Genomic DNA, 18,706 nt, shown 5'->3' on the forward strand with positions numbered 1-18,706 from the left:
CTGTGGTGCCTGTGCTCAGGAGAGCCTGGTCTCACCTCCAGGGAGCAGTGCCTTGTTTCTGGCTGCTCAGCCTCTGTGCACAGAAAGGCACCCTGGAAGGGGTGGGTGTGGGTGTAGAGAGAGCCAATGGGTGGTGTCTACAGAGATGAGGCCTGGTCGTCACAGTCCAGCCAGCCATGCGCTGTTGCAGAGCTGTGTTCCAAGGACTAACTCACTGTCCGGCAAGGGGGATGCCAAGCAGGACAAGGTGAGCACAGTGACGCGAGTGCTCACAGTCAGGGAGGATGCGGCAGCATGAGAAAGAGGGAGCACTGAGCATAGAAATGTCAAAGGCACAAAACGCCTACAGAGGTAGCAGCCCCAAAGAACATCCGTGTCAGAGAGCTGAGTGAAGGAATAGCTGTGCCTGGTCCTTGGCCTTGAGGAAAGTGCAGATTGTATCCAGGACACTTTGAACAGAGAACTGGGGGGCTTCTGAAAGATTTCCACGGTGAAGGTGTGCGCCCCCCCCCCCTTAGTGTCTGGGCTGCAGACCTGAGACGGAGAGGCTTGGAGCTCCGTGGAGTCTGTTGTTATTTATCACACAGCCCTTGTTCCACATGGCAGGTAACGCAGGCACCGTGGCAGCATCAGAGCCCTCACTTAGGTCCCCAGAGTGAGTGCTGTGTGAGGCAGGACCATGAACCCCAAGTGTCCTTACAGGGGGCAAGTCACCCCAAAACAGAAGCGCAGGCACTTTCAGAAGACTAGCCCATGGCTCACAGGACAGGACGGCAGCAGCTTCCTCCTGCGGCTGGCATGAATGTAGAGAGGGAAGAGTTTCAGCCTCAGGAACGAGGGGTCAAAGGAATTGGTCTACACAGGCAAACAAGGTCAGCTAAAAACAACAACAAAAAATAAGATGAATGTCCTAATTCTCGTCCAGATGTGGCAGGTAAACTTCTGGCAGCTGGAAGAGAGAGTGGGGGTGTTAGTAGAAGTGCAGGCACGCCTCGCCTTATTGCGCTTCTCTGCCCTGAGCTCCACAGGTGTTGCGTTTTTCACAAATTGAAGGTGGGACCCGCCACCTGCACAGTGGTTACAGCTGCTTTGTTGGGTCAGGAACAAGCCCGCAGCATCTCCATGGGATGCCTGTGGTTTCCACGTGCCGCTAGCCAGTGATCAGTGTTGGAACATGACAAGCCTGCTCTATATGTGTACACTTATATACTTATCTATCTTCATATACTTATGTATTTATCTCTAAGCACTAAGGCCTGTTTCCTCTATCCCTTGTTCTGAAGACTGTCTTTCCAGACATTCCTGCCTGCGTTCCACTTGGTCCACCATTAACAACCATTAACAAGGTGATTATTAGCACTAATCTTGCTAACTATTATCTTAACTCAGCCCTTCATTACCAAGATCATTAGCAATAATGCTAAGTCTTATCATGGTGTTACTATTGAGGTCCCCCTGCCCTGTATAGGGAAATGCCCCCCCTCCAGGAGAGGAGAGCAGGGGCCTCTCTCAGACCTCCGCCCCACCCCTCACTTCCTGCTCCACAGCAGGGCCCCTGCCTTTTGGAATTTAATGAGAATGTTTGTCAGGGAAACTTTGCTGGGATTTTTAGTCTTTTCTAGTTAGTATCATGATAAGACTGCATGGCTTCCCTGAACTCGGAGCCAGACAGGGGGTTCTGGAAGTCTGAATGCTGCACCAGGCATTCCCTCTTACCTGGCCAGTCCTCCTGCGCCAGGTGCCCTGCATCCAGGGGAAGCCCCACGGAGTTCCATCAGCCAGGATGCAGGGAGGGCTTCACGTGAATGCTAGTTCTTTCCCTAGGGGAGGCACGGGCATCGGGAAATAGTAGTAAAGCTGCCTCCATTCCCACTTAGCAATTATGTGCACAATTACATTTCCAGCAGGTGTCACTTACGAGGGTGAAACTCATTAAGCGTTCGAATGAGAAAGCAGAAAGGAGCCTGGGAGAACGCAGGGAAAGCCGCTCTCTGCAGGGGTGAGGGATGCGAACACGAACGCTGGACGCTGGGCGTATCCTGAACATTTGCTACTCCCTTTCCCACAAGCGAGCTCATCCCGGCCTGAGGACTGCCCTCAGGGCAGAGGTCAACAGGCTCCTATTTGAACCAGTGAAGAAACTGAGCTGGGAGCCCTGCAGCGAATTGCCGAGGTCCCTCAGCCAGGAAGGATGAACTGACAGGCGTGCACGCTCCTGCGGGGATGGCATGTCAGAGCATTCAGCGTTTCACTGAAGTCCATAGAGGGCCAAACCCTGTCGTAGGTTTTCTCTAGCACTCCCAGAGCCCAGCAGAAAGCAGTTGCCCAATGGGACCCTGATGGGCTTTGTTATGGCGGGTTTTCTCCCATTGCTCAGGATGAAGGAGGTATCCAGAGGGAAAGAAGACCAGAGGGAGGAAAGTGCCAGGTATGTGCAAGCTTCTATAGACGGACATTTACAGCCGGACGTGGGAAGTAGTGTCCTCGTTTTTCAGATGAGGAAACTGAGGCTCAGAGAGGTGCAGGGACTTGCAGAGGAGCAAGCCTGACTCTAAGTCTGCACACCTTGCACCACAATGAGTGCCTTCCTTGGGGCCCCTCATGTTGCAGAGGTAGCTGCACACTCCCCTGGGCCAGCGCCCTGTGGGCAGTGAGCTCAGGACAGTCAGAGTCAGTGCTGCGGCACTGGAAGCGCCCCTCCCCCAGACTCTGTGCTGAATCAGAAGGGCCTTCTGTTAGCTCTCATCACGTAAGTCCTGTCTTGGGGCCTTCTTAATCGTAGCCTGCCCACTGGAGGCTCATGAAGGGCTACCTGGTAAAGAATGTGTGCAGGCACACCTCGGGGATAAGGGGGTTTGGTTCCAGACCATCGCGATAAAGCAAGTCAGCAAGTCGTAATCTTTGTGCTGGTGGAGGGTCTTGCCTTCAATGTGTAAAAAACGCAGCACCTGCAAAGCCCCATAAAGCAAAGCCCAGTGAAATGCGGTGTGCCTGTGTCGGCACTCTGCCTGCCCCAGGCCTGCTTCCTTGCTGATGAGAAGACTCACCGTGTATTTTCCCCACTCACCACCTTGCCCAATAGGAGATATGCCCAGGTCCCTATCTTGCCTAAATGCGTCACACTGTGCTCCATCTGGAGACTGTGGGTCAGTCTCCCTGGACCGTTTCTCTCAGCCTTCCTCTCCGTAAGCTTCCCAGGTTCCTCTGCACCCTTCCCTCTCCCTGCCTCTGCCACCATCTACACTACTGCACCCGCCTCTCCAGTGATCTCCTTCGCATCTCTCTCTCCACCCGTCTTCCATGGCTAATGAGGAACAAGCCTTGGTAGTTACACGTAAGCTTTCTGACACACTTATTTTACCCATCCCAGCTTCCATCCACCCAAACAGTATTCGTGGGGCATGTAAGTATTGGCCATATGCCAGGCTTCCTGCTAGACTCGGGATGCAGAATTAGATAAGGGGTAGTCCAGTCTCTAGTGGTGGAGAGAGAGATTAAATAACTGTGCAGGAGAAGGGAAACCAAAGAACGGCGCCTGACTCAGTCAGCAGCCTCAGGGGAGGTTCAGGGGGAGCGGGTTGGGGGTCAGGATTTTTAAGGTGAGGGTTGGGAAAGGGGCGGTAATCTAGACAAAGCGACTGTGCACATACAGGGGCCTGACACAGCGTTGCACATTTGGGGAACCACAAATACCTGGCAGAGTTGAAGACGGGGTGGCTGCTGGGAAGGCAGGAACCAAGTCGTGAAGTGCCTTATCCTGTGGGTCTGGAACTTCACCCTGTTGGCAGTGGGACACCATGGATGGTTTTAAATAAGGGAGCAACGTGGACAAAGAGCTTTACACAGGCCCCCCACCCCTCCGCCCTCCTGGGCCTTCGGGTGAGCTTTGGTCCAGGTTCCTCCATCCACATCACTGATTAGGCTTCTTTCCTGGCCGGTTGTGCTTCTGCCTGAACAACACTTTCATTCTCCCAGACACTCCTATCCCGTAAGAGTTCTGAGTCATGGACAAAGAAATGCCTTTTCACTCTCGCTCCGTTCCGGATGCCATGTGTCTTGATTGTTAGCACAGTTCGCCGGGCCCGTGGCTGCCGCGTGTTCGGAGAAGTGCACTGTGTTGGGATGCACGCAGCACCCCCTGTCTCGCCGCATCTGCCCATCACTTGGAGGGCTTGGGAGGATTCGGTAGTGAACAGGCCAGCTGCCACCTCCTGCTTTTCTTATCATCTGCCAAAGAAATGGGAAAGCCATTCTCTGTCATTGCTGAAAGCAGATGGGGTCAGCAAGCACATCTTCGGTTTAGGAGCAAGTAAGAGGAAGGGCTCAGGGTGCGGACCACCCTGCACAGGGCGTCCATGCCTGGAGAACCTGCCCTGCTTGCAGTCTTGTCCCCACTGGGCCCTGTATTCTTACCTCCCACCAGCATCTGCACCACCTGAGGTGGTCCCCTCACCAGCCAATCTTCAGGGCCCCTTAACACACTCCTGCTTCCGCAGAAAGCATGATATATAACCATGAAAAACTGGGTGGGAGCCCTAGGCTCTCTGACCTTTGGCAAGGAACTCCAGCTCTCTTGATTTTGTTTTCGACACTTTAAAGCTCACTTCGAATGATCCCTGCTTTGCTTAAGTCTTGGAGCTGGGTGAATCAAAAGTGTTATCTTAGCTGAAGAGACTTTTTGTCGCCACAAAGCTCAGAGGTGTTAAATAACTTGCCTAGGACCACACAGCAGGAAAGTGGATTCTCTGGAGTAAGATTCCTACACTAGGGATCCTGTCCATTTTGTTCATCCAGTATGCGGGACATTTTAGCTGATACATAGTAGGTGCTCACTAAGAACTTTTAAATGACTGGCTGCAAAGCATTGTGGGGGAAAAATTAGTGATTTAGGTGCAATCCTTTTTTTTCTAATTTGTACTTCTTTGATTACTAGAGAAACTGAACATTATTTCCATGTGTGTATTCACTTAATATACTTCTATAACATGCCCTTGTCTGTTCCCAATTTATTTATTGGTGTCCTAAATTTTTTCCCACATCAATTTGCACCAGACCTTTATTGGATGGTTATTAACCCTCTTCTATCTTCAATGCTACAAATATTTCCAGCTTGAAGTCCTTTTTACTTTTTTTTCTTTCTTTTTGTTCAGAACTGCAAAGTAAAATTAATTTCCATTCACGTGAAGTTGTATAATCAGCACACGAAAACCCCAGCCAAGGTTTGGAAGCTGGTTTCCCCAGGCAACACATACCTCTTCCCAGCCCCCGGGAGTCCTGGTGGGTTGAAACAAGCATCAAAGGCGGCCTGGCAGGTAGAGCAGCTGCAGAAGTGCAGCCTAAGCCCGGGGCCTTGCCAGGCAGCCAGAGGGCAAAGCGTTTGTACCATAAACATATGATTGGCTTATGCTTGTGTTTTACTGTAAACACTTCGTTTTGATCATAGCCCAGAACCCAGCAACTTGTTTTTAAAGTTTTACTTGGTAACACCCACACCCCTCCCTGCTGCCTGTCCCTGTGAAGGTGAGTGAGATAAGGGGCTGGTTTGCATGGAGAGCTCTTAGGCCATTTTCCCTCCATTTCTGATGGGCTCTTTCTCCTTTGTCTCTTTCTTGGTCCCAGCCGGTGTCTATCTACTTATACAGTGGGGCCTTGACTTACGAGTTTAATTCGTTCCGAGACCGAGCTCGTTAAGGAGATCGTTAAGGAGCTCGTTAACTCAAATTACTCTATCAACTCAATGCAAAAAATTGGCCAAGAGACAGCTGGTATCTCAAAAAACTCGTTAGTTGGGCCACTCGTAAGTCAAGGCCCCATTGTACCATTTTTACATCCAAATTCTTCCTTGGCAAAAGAAGGATGCTCTGTCTCTGGGCAGTTCTCCTATTTGTGGCTCCTGCAGCAGGGTCATAGGGCTCAGAGATCATGAGACCTGGATTAGTATTGATGATGACAGCAGAAGTGCTATATATTGGGCTTTACAGATCATAAAGGGGTTTCCACCCATTTTTCAGTTGGTCCTCCCAACAGCCTCCAGGAGTGGTGTGGGTAATAACATTACCTCCATCATCTGCCGAGGGAACTGTGGCTCAGAGGCTGCCCATGCTGCCACGCCAGCCACTGGCAGAGGTCGGGCCCTCTCCTTGGATGTCAGAGTTGCGGCTGTTTCCACCTTGTCCAGTCAGCTCCTGGGGATGGTCCTGACCTTCCAGTCCTGGAGCAGGAGCAGGGTTCAGGGTCAGAAATCCAGCTCTCGAAAGAGAGGGCCTCACCTTGCCTAGAAGCTCAGGGGTCTAAATTTCTGGAGATTTTGCATAATACACACATCTCTCCCTTTCAGCCGCTGGTGATGCTACTCTGTACAGTGTGGGTGACGTCCTGAAAGAAGGGACGGTGGCTAATAATTTCCTTGATTTCCCCATCTCTGGAAAGGACTCTTTCTTTTCCAACTCGGTTTCTCCACCCACACACCTTTCAGCTTCACCGAGGTGGAAGTGAACAGGTGTGTCTATGTGGGTGGGCACGTGTGTGAGGTCAGAAAAGAAAGTGGGGACGCTGAGGTTGGGGCCCTGTCTGTGCAGATGTCTCAGCGCCGGTTTCCTCTCTGGGACCCACAGAGGTTTCCAGGGAGGTAAGGCGTGTGGCAGTTCATTAGCAGCCCTGCAGCTCCGCACCTGGTGGTCCTTTCCGTTCCTGTGGGGAACATTGGTCTGGGACACAAGAGCCAGTCCATAAGAGGCCACCTGTGACAAGGGCCCCAGCAGAAGCAGAAAGCAAATGCATCCTGGACCCCAGCGTCCCCTATCCTGACTGTGGGAGGCTAACCTCTGCTAGGAAACTCACCCACCACACAAGGGGCTGGCCATCAGGGAGAGCTTGCAAGCCATTATCCCTCAGTTTCTGTGGGTTCTTTTCTCCTTTGTCTCACTCCCTCTCAGTCCCAGCCAGTGTCTGTTTAAACTTTTTTCACGTCCACATTCTTCCTTAGTAACTGAGGAGGTTCTGTCTCTCAACAGTCCTATTTTTCCCTGCCCCAACCTCTCTCAATAAAGGATGGCTTTCCCCACCCTCCGCATTTGGAAGGATCGATGCTAACCCTTTACAGTTGTAGGTGTCCACACAGACAAGACCCAAACAAGCCACATCACGGTAAGACTTAAATGTCTCACTAAATCTACTGAGAGATGCCTTCTTTGGCCTGTCTCTGTCTCATTAAACTCCTGGCTTCCCTACAGAGGCTTAAGACATCCTAACCTGCAAAGGATTTTAAAGTTTTACAACGGAATTCCTTGGCATTTTCCCAATCATGAGTTTCCCAACCGACACAAGAAGTCACATTCAAGTTGGGTAGATTTATGAAAAAAAAAGAAAGAAAAGAAAAAAAACAGAGACCTGACTTTTGTGTCTCTTCCCTTCTCCTTCTGAGGCTGCCCCCCCCCCCCGACCTTACCAGTGTCTCCACAGGTGCCCCTATTTCTTATTTCCTCTTGGGCTTGACTGCAGTGGTCAGTTCTATAGTTGGCCAGCCCAAGCACTGCCAGTCTCTCTTTTTTAAAAAATCTTTATTGAAAGTATTACATGTATCCCCTCCTCACCCCCCCCCCATTGACACCTTGCATACAGTTCTTTGGTTGACCACTTCTACCCACCCACCCTCGCCTGCCTTCCCTCTGAGATTCCACAGTCTGTTCCATGCTTCTATGTCTCTGGATCTATTTCGTTCATCAGTTTATTTTGTTCAGTAGATTCCACATATTGCCAATCTTCCTGCAGCCATTGTACCAGATGCTGCAGAGTGGCATTTCCACTACAGATTCTTTCTCAGCATCTCTGTCCATCAGAGTCTAGGGAGGAAAACAGAAACCACTCTATGTCTTTCAACAGAGGGAATTGAATGTAGGGAATTGGTCACACTGTTGAAAAAATAGCTAAGGTCTCTGAGGCAGCCCCAAGATCACCAACAACAGGGAAGTGCTATCACTCCTAAACGGAAGGGGGGGTTGGGAGAAGGTGATTTCTAGACCCCAGAAGCTAGGAAAGTCCAGCAGAGGCTAGAAGTAATATGTAGGGGGGCTGTCAGGACTTGGAGCAACAGAGCTGATGTGACCACAGCCAGGGATGCGAAGACAAGCAAGAGAGAGAGAGAGAACCTAACTTCTCTCTTCTTCTCACCTCCAGTCTTCTACCAGGGTCTATTGGCCAAACCTGCCTGCCCAAAAGCTGGTGCAAGGGAGCCTGAGCATTGCAGTTCTCTGGGAGATGGAGAAGAGCAGCAAGTGTGGGCAATGGCATCCATTCGGCCCTCTCACCCCCACCACCCTTTCTGCTCAGGCTGAGTTGGCGCCCATCCATTCCAGAAAACTCCTACTCTTTTCTAATGTCTCTGATCTAGTCAGCTGGCAGCTTGACATAGGCATCATATGTTTATATGATCTCGCAGATAGAACAAACGAGGGGAAATCTGGCTCCTCCCGGACTCTGGGCAGGGGTGGTGAGCTCTGTAATATAGTTAGTCATCCAGTCCTGCTCATGAGGACAATTGCTGCCCCTAGTCTTTTGGAGGGGAGCAGCGTCTCCATTCTTTAGTAGGAGCTTCAAGGTGGAATGGTTCTGCTCATTCTTGCAACCATGCCAGCCCAGAGACTCAACTATACCTTGAATATCATCTCCTACTCTATAAGACCAAACCCGTAACCCACACCCTGCTGTCCAGCCACATTCTGCCCCCGAGGGCCTGTGTTCCGTGGTTATTCCAAAGGGCTGGTGAGTTGTTTCAGGGTAACTCCAGCTCTTGTCTTAGACAGTGAATCCTTCCCAGCCTGGCTCCCCTCGGATCACCTCCCCCAACCCCCACCCTCCGCTAGCTTGTTTGTGGCGTGGGAGCTCAGACACAGGGGAATGTGGGTAGGGAGAGTCCAAGGGCCCAGCCGAAGAAACAAAGGCCCCTACGTTTGTGCAGCCAAGAAAATAATATGAACCAAGATGAGGGATTTGGGCTGGACGTGTTTTGTTTTGGAGCCTTTCAAGGGGCCAGGCATGCAGTTGTGTTTGGATTGGGAAGAAAGGCATAACTGAGCAGGAGAGAATTCTTTTCTGAATTTATTTGGGCTGTTCCTGGATTAAAGGAAACGCCAGGAGCATTAGACTGCATGAATGTACGAAGGCTGGTGCAGTCAGACAGGAGGGGACCCTGTCTCTTCCTGGGGCAGGTTGGGACAGCATTTGGAAGCAGTGGGCTTGTTTGTCCGTCAGTCATAAATCTGGTTAATTCAGCATCAGTTCAAGCCACTCACCCTGCTTTCCTTTTCTTTTTTTTTTCTTTTTTACTAGAGGCCCCGTGCACGAAATTCAGTCTGGGAGCCCTCAGGGATGTCCGACTGATGGCTCCTCCATGGGGAGCAGGCCTAAGCTGGCAGTCAGACATCCTTAGCACTGCTGTGGAGGCAGGAGAGGCTCCCACCACTGCCGCTGTGCTCGCCAGCCATGAGCCTGGCTTCTGGCTGAGTGGTGCTCCCCCTGTGGGAGCACGCTGATCACTGGGAGGCAGCTCCTGAGTTGAGCATCTGCCCCCTGGTGGTCAGTGTGTGTCATAGTGACCAGTCATTCCGCCACTCGGTCGATTTGCATATTAGCCTTTTATTATATACTAGAGGCCTGGTGCCCAATTTTTGTGCCCTGGGGGGGGGGCGGTCCCTCAGCCCGGCCTGTGCCCTCTCACAGTCCACAGTCTGGCAGCGGAGTGTCTGCCCCCTGGTGGTCAGTGCACATCATAGCGACCGGTCATTCCACCATTTGATCAATTTGCATATTATCCTTTTATTTATTATATGATGTATTGATTTGAGAGAGAGAGAGAAACATCAATTTGTTGTTTCACTTATTTATGCATTTTTTTTGGTTGCTTCTTATATGAGCCCTGACCAGGGATCAAACCCTCAACCTTGGTGTATCAGGATGATGTTCTAACCTACTGAGATACCCAGCTAGGGCTTTGCTTTCCTTTTTTTTAAAAATGTTTTTGTTGATGTCAGAGAGGAAGGAAGAAGGAGAGAGAGAGGGGGAGAGAGAGAGAGAGAGAAACATTGGTGATGGAGAGAGACTCATTGATCAGCTGTTTTCTGTACACCCCACAATAGGGATTGAATCTGCAACCCCGGCATGTGCCTTGACTGGGAATCAAACCGTGATCTCCTGGTTCATAGGTAGATGCTCAACCACTGAACCATGCCGGCCGGGCTGCTTTCCTTTTCTAACAGTGTTAGTTAGGACTGCTGGTTCAAAGGGACAGAGACCTTAGAGTTAACTTACTCAGAACAGAGGGAGTTTTACTACTGCCTCATAAAATCTAAACTCTTGAACTTGCCAGCCGGAGAAAATGCAGAGATGCAGTGGGACTGGGATCAGGGTTTTGATGCTGTTCTGTTTAAATCCATTTTTTCTCTTGGTGGCCCTGGGCTACTTCTCTTATGCTAGTGAACTTCTTTTTCTTACGTGGAGACCAGCTTTCCCTGCTGTCTTCGTTTGCTAGGACGGCTGTGGCAAAGTCCCACACGGAGAGCCTGAAATGCCAGAGTGTATTGTTTCAGTGCTGGAAGCTGGGAGTCCAGTCGAGGTGGGGGCAGCATCCTACTCCCTCTGAAGGCAGGAATTCTCAGACTTCCCTCCTAGCTCGGGGGTTCCTGGGCCCCTGGAAGCACCACTGGTCTCACGTGATGTTCTCTCTGTGTGCATGCCTGTCTCCAGGTCCACATGTTCCCCTTTCCCCAATGACTTTTATTGGATTAGGGGTTGCCCCAGTGACCTCATTTTAACTGATTACCTCTATAAAGACCCTGTCTTCAATTAAGGTTCCATTTGGAGGTGCTGGGGGTTAGGACTCCTACATGTCATTTTTGGAGAATACACTTCAATCCATAACACCCACGTGGCCACTAATAGCTCTCAAGTTTTTCATTTTACAATCTGCATTGCTAGAGAGTACATTCTACTTCACTTCCTGTTTTCAGGAAGCCCAGGGGAGAGTTATGACTGTTCTGTTTGACCAGGTTCTGCTCTCCCCATGGGCAGCCAGGAGCCCAGAACTGTGGTTGACTTGGCAGGCCCCTGGAGTGCTCAGCCCAGAGCCAATCAATGATGGCCAGGTAGGCAGGGTTCTGGTATCTGTCAGATCAACTAATTAATATTGGGTACAAATCACTCCCAGATCATAGTGGCTTATGACAACAAAGGGTTTGTTCTCTCGCATAGTCCAAGTCCCCTCTGGGCAGTGAGGGTGGGGGAGGGGAGGGGTTTCTCATAGTCCCCCAGAATCCAGGCTGTCAAACTGTCCCGTCTGCCAGCCCCCGCCCCCCTCCCCCACCCCACACCCTGCCAGTGTGAATGAGAGGTTCCTACCTCCGTAATTAAATCTCCTACCTGGAAGAGGTACATTTCTGCTCGCAACCCACGGGCTCTCATTAGCGGTGTGGCCCTTGTCAGGGTGTGCCATCCCACCTGTGCCTAGAAGGCAGAAAGCCAGAAATAGTTGCCAAATAGCACTGATGTCTCTCACACCCCAGGTGATGGGAGCCGTAGAAAAAGTGGTTCCCAGAATCAGGGAGGTGCTTCCCCAGAATAAAATGGGCTGTTGCCCGGTAGACTTGGGGATGAGCACTCCAGGGGCCTGCCAGGCCAAGGGAAAGGGCAGCAGAGAAACAGTGAGGTGTTGGAAACCCCTGGGTCTGGCTGCAGCCTGGAGGGTCTGAGGGGTGAGTGGCAGGGGACTGGGCTGGGGAGGCAGCCAGGCTGGACTGCATAGAGAACTGCTCGCTCTAGGGAGGGGCTTGGATTTTGCCCCAAAGACAGTGGGAACCAACAAGGGATCTGAGCCAGGAGGAGCAGGGTCAGGATTGCACTGGCAGCGTAATCATTTGAAGGAAGGAGCTGAAGAGCACGGACCTGTGCGGAGATCAGTCACCCCCAGGCGCTAGTGGTAGAACCCCACTCTGGCGTGGGAGTGCAGCTGTGGTCCGTACAGGAGAGGTGGCTCCGTGGGAGTTCTGGCATCTGCACTGTCTCCTGAGGAAAGAAGAGCAGCTGGTGGACACGGAAGGAGGGGGAGCACTCGAATTTATGTTTATGCTGCACATTCAAATCCCAGAATTTTATTTATATATATTTGTATTGATTTCAGAGGGGAAGGGAGAGGGAGAGAGAGAGAAACATCAATGATGAGAGAGTCATTGATTGGCTGCCTCCTGCATGCTCCCGACTGGGTTGGAACCAGCAACCCGGGCATGTGCCCTGACCAGGAATCAAACTATGACCTCCTGGTTCAGAGGTCGACGCTCAACCATTGAGCCACACCAGCCAGGCCAAATGCCAGGACTTTTGATGGTGTACTCGAAGGTCTTAAAGGGGAACATTGGATCAGTAAAAGCAAGCTGCAGAAAATTGAGATCCACCCCACCCCCACCCACCCCTGATACCACCAACCTCATCAGGGTGCTATTCAGCACCTGCGGTTATCTGAGAACCGTTCACTCCCTGCCCATGCTTCCTTCCATGCCTTGTCTTACTGGCAGAGTTCTTGCACATCTTCGCAAACATGTGATCTTGCTCTGGCGGGAGCCCAGTATCTTCGTCTTTCTCTCGGTCACTCGTAGGATGGTGCTCCCACCTGCGCCTCTCACCTTCTCTCTGTCAGACATCCCTGCAGTAGCATGGAGCCTCAGTCCTTTCATAGACAGTTCGACACGTGGCGTGGATTTGGGCAGCTCACGCTCATGTGGAGAGCCATTTGTGAGTACACACAGGAGGAACCACAAGAGAGAACACTGAGCAGAAACTTGGATGCAGCCCATGGGCAAGCAACTGGCAAACGAGCTCCACCCAGCTTCCCTGTGCAGCAGACCTGTCCTCACCAGGGCAGGGCTGGCGGGGGCTGGCTCACCGCCCCGCTAGGACCTGTGAAAATGCTCCTGAGGCCTTTATGAATGAGGATGCCCCGTTCAACGTTCTAAGGAGATTACCTAAAGCCATCTGCTGCCTTTATTTCCCCCGGTGTGCACTAAAAGCGTGCAGCTGCTCAACAGGAAATGTTCCGTGACACCATGGGGCTCATGGGCTGGCCTTGAAAGTTGGGGAGCAGAGAGGAGGTGCGGCGTGGGGAGAAGTGGGTGAGCACACGCAGGAGTTACCCCTGCGCCCCAGTGTCTCCAGCTGGACATTCAGATTTTTCTACCTTGTGGATGTACTCTCTCACGCAGGCGTCATTCTGTGTGTGTCGTTGATTCTTTCAGTGCATGAGTGTGTGTGTGTGTGTGTGTGTGTGTGTGTGTGTGTGTGTGTGTGTTTTGAATTGGAAAATTGGTCTTTGAGTTCACCAGCAGCAGCTGCAGCTGCCATAATTAAAATGAAATAACCTGCTTCCTTCAGTCTGTGGGGAGAAAAGCTCTTAAAAAAAAATCTATATTCTAAATGGACTCGGGAATGTGGTGAATCTTCTCTCCTCTCCCTCTTTACTTGCAACAAGTTTGATGGCTTTGTTTTCCTCAGGAGTCAGGGGAAGAGAAGGGAGTTCACCTTGAGGAGCATTTGTCCAGTCCGGCACTAGGCAATGTTGTCCCATCTGCATAAGCCAGGACTCCAATCTGGCTTGGATGCTTCATTTTCTCCTCTGCCGTGTGCAGTTCCATGTCTTGTAAGCCCCAGATCTCTCAACCTGTCTGCCTGTCCGGAGCCCTGGGAGGTTTGGCGTTATTAAGATATTAGGGGAGATGTTGGCACCAATAATTGGCTTAGATTAGAAACCAATGCTTTTTTGCAGAATAACGAGGTTAAGTATCCTGCCCTAATGATTACATGGTAATGAGATGGTTTTCAGGGGATTGGACCTGCTCTTGGAGGTGTTGCTTAAAAGTCATTCTTTAAACCAGGCTGGGGAAAGAAAACCCCTAAAGAACGTCAGACTGCGGTCTTGTGTGGACCTCAGAATAAGGTGACGAAGGTAGAAAGGGGCGAGTACGTGCCGGGAGTTGGAGATACTGTGGGCACTGTCTCAAGGAGCTCCCAGTCTGGGGGAAGAGAAAGACATGCCAGTAAAGACTTATATGACCCTGGTAGTAAGCATTAGGTCATGGATATGAACAGCTTGCTATCATTTCAGCAAATTTTTCCTCCAAAAATCCATTTCTTCCCATTGGTAACCTAGTGAGGAGAGTAACCTCACTGTGAGTGCAATGCCCAGAATGGGAAATATAAAACGATGAAAAGAAACTATTGTACGTTCTGATGTCTGTGTGAGAGTCTGGCGCTTACTCCCTCTAATCCCTTGTTATCATTCCCACTAAATAATGAAGACGTGTAAGGGAGCTAAGGGGTTTGCCCAAAGCCCACAGGCAGTGGCTGGACAGTGACTCAGATCCATTCTACCAGCCCCACAGCCCCTGCTTGTGCCAGGGCACCTCTGAGAAATTCTGCACCCTGCTGTTAGGTGGATAGCACAGTGATCGTCCGTATTTAGAATGAGGAATGTTTTTCTTCTTGAACAAACCAAGTTTTAAATCTGTCGTCTTGACAGGAGTCACTCATGATTATCATCTCTGGCTGTAGGTGTGAAGTCCAGTTTGAGTTCACTGAGTGCTCCGGGCAATCCTCCCAAAGAATGAAGTCAGCCCAGAGCCTAGAAACGCTAGAATGTCAATGAAAAAACAGATTCCTGGCATCCAAAGGGTGTTCCCTGGGGCTCTCTGGTCGCATGCTCCTGTCACCACGTCTTAGCTGAGAAGGGAAAGACAGAAGGAAGCTCTCCCAGCAGGGAGGGAGGATGGCCTCCTGCTAAGCTTTGAAATTCCCTGCAAAAGACCCAAGTCCGTGTTGTTTGGTACCCAACTCAACGCACTGTCTTATCTCCTTGATGTGTGGTCACTTTGGGGAAAGCTAGCAGAGGCAGAGGCACCCTGCATCTCCCTCCAGCTGGACGTCTCAAAATGCAGTCCAGAAAATGACCACATTTCCATCCACCCAAGGGTAGCGTAGAGGTGCACTGGGAGTGGAAGGTGTTCTGGGAGTGTCAGGTGTACAGAGGTCACACAATGTCACAGCACGCTTTGTGGCTCTCCCGCAAAGGGCGAGAACAGGGTGCAGATCTTGTCTCCACCAAGCCTCCTTTCCTCATCTGCAGGGCTGGAAGGCGAATGCTTGTTTCCTGCAGTTGTCTAGACGGTTAAATAAAATCACGTATGTACCATCGGCTGCCACTCTGCCGGATGCTTGGCACACAATTAGGAGCTTCCTATCCCAGGCACCACCCCTTACTGTTCATACTGTGCAGGGCTTGCCACATTCATCTTCCTACAGCAGATCTCCACAAGCCCTCAATGGCTCCCCATTACTGACTGAATAATGCTCATCTTCTCTAAATTGGCAGCCAGAGCCCTGTCTGTTGGGGCCCAGCCCACCTACCAGGTGTGATGTTTTCCATTTTCCCCTCCTGCACCTACACTCCCTCATGTGGAGCATGCTGCCTGTCCCCAGGCCACCTGCCTAACACTGGTGCAAGGCTGAGTTCTCTGCTTGGTCAGCCAGGGTGATCCCTCCACTCTTGTTTTCTCATGGGATGTCATCTCTCTTATAAAACTGCCAAGCATTATAATTACTTATGGGCATGTCTTTTTTTTTTCCTTGTCAGCCTGTGAGCTTCCTGAGGGCAGGATTTGCTTGAGTCATGAGTATATCCTATACAGCACCTAACATGCACTATTGAATGAATGAATGAATGAATGAATGAATGAGGAAGTGAATGAATGAATGCTATGCTCCTCTCCCAACTGGATTTCCCCTCCACAAAATATGCTATATGGCCCTGACCATACTAGCCTCCTGCTACCTTTGATGCTAATCATGAGTGTGGCTCAGTTGGGTGGTGTATCATTAAAACAAAACAAAAAGAACAACAAAAAATGCTAGTATATAAATACTTCTAGAACCTTTGGTCAACCCATGAGCATTTTGGTTTTATGAATAGTCATTTTGATGCTTGTTGGAGGACATGTGAAAAAGAGGGAAATCAGGGGTATGAATTGAAAGGAAATCAGCAAAAAGAAAAGAGTTGAGGTTTTTCCCTGAAGCCTTGGGAAAGATGAGGGTGGAAGACAATTAAAACTGCAGTTCTGCAACTTCTTCAGGAGGGAAGGGATGGGAAGGCGCGGGGATCTACAGCCTGAGCTGTGGAGGCACAGTGGACTATTGTCCCCTGGACAAGGAAGAGGGCTTCAGAAAGACCCAAAGTGTTTCATCCAAGTCCCTGGAGGGGACTAGGACCCCAGCAGGATCCTTGGGGGCAAAGCCAACAGCTCTGAGTCCTAAAGTCCACCTGGGGTGAGGCCCATAATTCCAGCAAAGCAAGTTCCTGTTGATCTCTGAAACTTCGGAGTGTAAACTTGTAATGAACAAGATGCAATAAGTAGAAATGAAGAGCCATTATTGCTTATTCAACATGCACAACATGGTAGTCCTACCGTCTGTGGTGTACTGTCCGCTTTTCATTTTAGTGAACGTGGTATGACTCGGAAGGACTTTGCTAGTGTTTTGGTTGTCAAGTCTTCTACCCTGGGGTGTGCAGGACCTGAGGTGGAGAAGGATGCTCTGCCCTTGAGCAGAGCCTGGTGACCGTTCCTGCCCAATGCAGTTACTCTTTGTTAAGAATAACGAGAATTCACAATAAAGAAATATATGAAATGCAGATGAAGCTAGAAAAATTTCAAGCTAGAAATTCATTTTTAATGGAAATTACCAGTAATGCCTCACCTTATAATGCATAATAATGTCTCCTAGCTAGGATCCTCGGTATATTTGGCAAATATGTATTTAAAGAATTTCTCAAGTAATGACTTTTTGCCTCAGATGACTGAAGGCACCTGCCACGCCTTGTTCTTTCGCCTAGTGGGTCTTTTATATAAGAAGACATGTGAGGGTGTTTTCAGTGGGTGAGTGTGGTCGCTGGTGCAGAGCAAAGTGCCCAGATCATGAATCTGTGAGGACTTGTGTTCACATCCCAGTTCCTCCTCCTGTGGTGACCAAAGCACATGACTTAAAACCTTTGAGCCTCCCCTCACCCTTCTTTGAGTGGGATAGATTTGTTTTTAATTCATTTCGCAAGCTGTTATCATGTACAGCTATCTCCTTTGGCACTGGAGATCAGAGATAAGTCAAATTCAATGTCATAAAATTCTAGGGGCAGAAAGGACTTCACAGGCCACCTGGTTCAAAAATTTCCTCTTTCAGATGAGGAAACAGAGGCTCAAAGAGGGGAACCAATTTGCTAGAGGTTGCAATGCGATAAGCAAGAGGGCCAGAACCAGAACTCTTCTGTGTAAGGAACTCTGCCCAGGGGACTCCCAACACTCCTGCATGGAGTACCACAGGGATGCTCAGCCCATTTTATTGGACAGGGAAGGAAGGCTCCAAGAAATTCAGTGAATCAATGACAGGACTGTTGCAGGGGCCAGAGCATCAGCCTTAAGCTCCATCCCCTCACCTTTGTCCCAACACTCATCACATCACAGTCAGTCCTTTGCAAAACACTGTTTCTATTCTGCTCCAAGCCCTAGCTGGGCACCTGGGTTGTAACTTGCAGTCCATTCCTTGAGAGGTTTGGGCAGCTCGAGGAATCACCTGTGAACAGTAGCCATCAGACAGCACCCTCACTCCCACCCTGAGGAAGACTCACCAGAGCCTCCCGGGAAGGCTGCAGAGAGGAAGTCTGTGTGGGGTACTCAGGGAATTGGGACCCCACTTCTCTGTGTGGCTGGGGGACCAGGAACAAGCCCAGCTCCCCATGCTGTGTGTTTGTAGTGGCTGCTGGGGAAAGATCTGTGAGGAAGGTCAGGGGCATCTTGCCACCTCATTCAGTTGGGCCTGTGTTCTCTGCTTCAACAGAAAGGATCGAGCCCCGTCCTCCAGGATCCGATGGCCCACGGACACTGCTGACTCTTCAGGATATGCGGACATGGAGCCAGGTCAGTCCCCTTGTCCGCTCTGATTTTCTGTGTCATCAGCTGAAAACCCATGGTCTTGATGAAAAAATCCCTCTTGGAATGCGAAATCATGATTGCTTTTTGGGTGAAGGCTTTTGCCACTAAGTAGCATGGGAAGTGGAGGCGGTCCGGCCAGAGTGAAGGTGGCCTCCTTGTGGAGCAGAAAGCAGTAGGCGGACTCGTGGGTGCTGGAACCCAACCAGCAGCCGGCAACCAGCATGATTGGAGGACAGAGCAGGCAAGGGCCTGGCATCCAGCTGGAATGAGATGGGGGAGCTAGCAGCCAGGAGGCACCTGGCAAGCTCAGGACCACATAGGCAGCGGTGGCGATCAGTCATTCTGGGGTCCAGAGGTCGATGGTTGCATTCCAAGCTGGAGTGGAGTGAGAGGCATAGTTGAAAATAGCGGGGCGGGGGAGTGGGAAGCTGAGGGGAGGCTGCCTGGAGGACAGGTGGTCTGGGGGCTGGGTCCAGCGGCCAGAGCAGCTCCCTGGAGGCCTTTCTTTATATTGCCACGCAGAAGATCGATGGCAGAAACAGTAGGAAGCACCTGGTTGGGTGGGAAAGTAGAAGGATGTTTCAAGCTAGAGAAGGAACATGGCACAGAGAAAGGCAGGATCGTAACTAGAGGCTGGGCCCTGGGGAGAAGGCTGAGGAAGCAAAGGAGCCAGGGCCCAGGGAGTAAGCTCTTTA

General features: G+C 50.6%; 1 long non-coding RNA gene across 1 annotated transcript in view; it reads left to right on the top strand.

Moving 5' to 3' along the window:
* The window catches only part of LOC102254853, a 212,818-nt gene that overhangs the window by 76,755 nt on the left and 117,357 nt on the right, over positions 1-18,706 (top strand). Inside the window, exon 2 of the long non-coding RNA XR_314494.1 lies at positions 17,917-17,996. This is a non-coding gene — a long non-coding RNA (uncharacterized LOC102254853). The remainder of the gene's footprint in view (positions 1-17,916; positions 17,997-18,706) is intronic.

This window comes from Myotis brandtii, unplaced genomic scaffold, assembly GCF_000412655.1.
Source record: "Myotis brandtii unplaced genomic scaffold, ASM41265v1 scaffold704, whole genome shotgun sequence".
In the NCBI taxonomy this organism is placed as follows: Eukaryota; Metazoa; Chordata; class Mammalia; order Chiroptera; family Vespertilionidae; genus Myotis; species Myotis brandtii.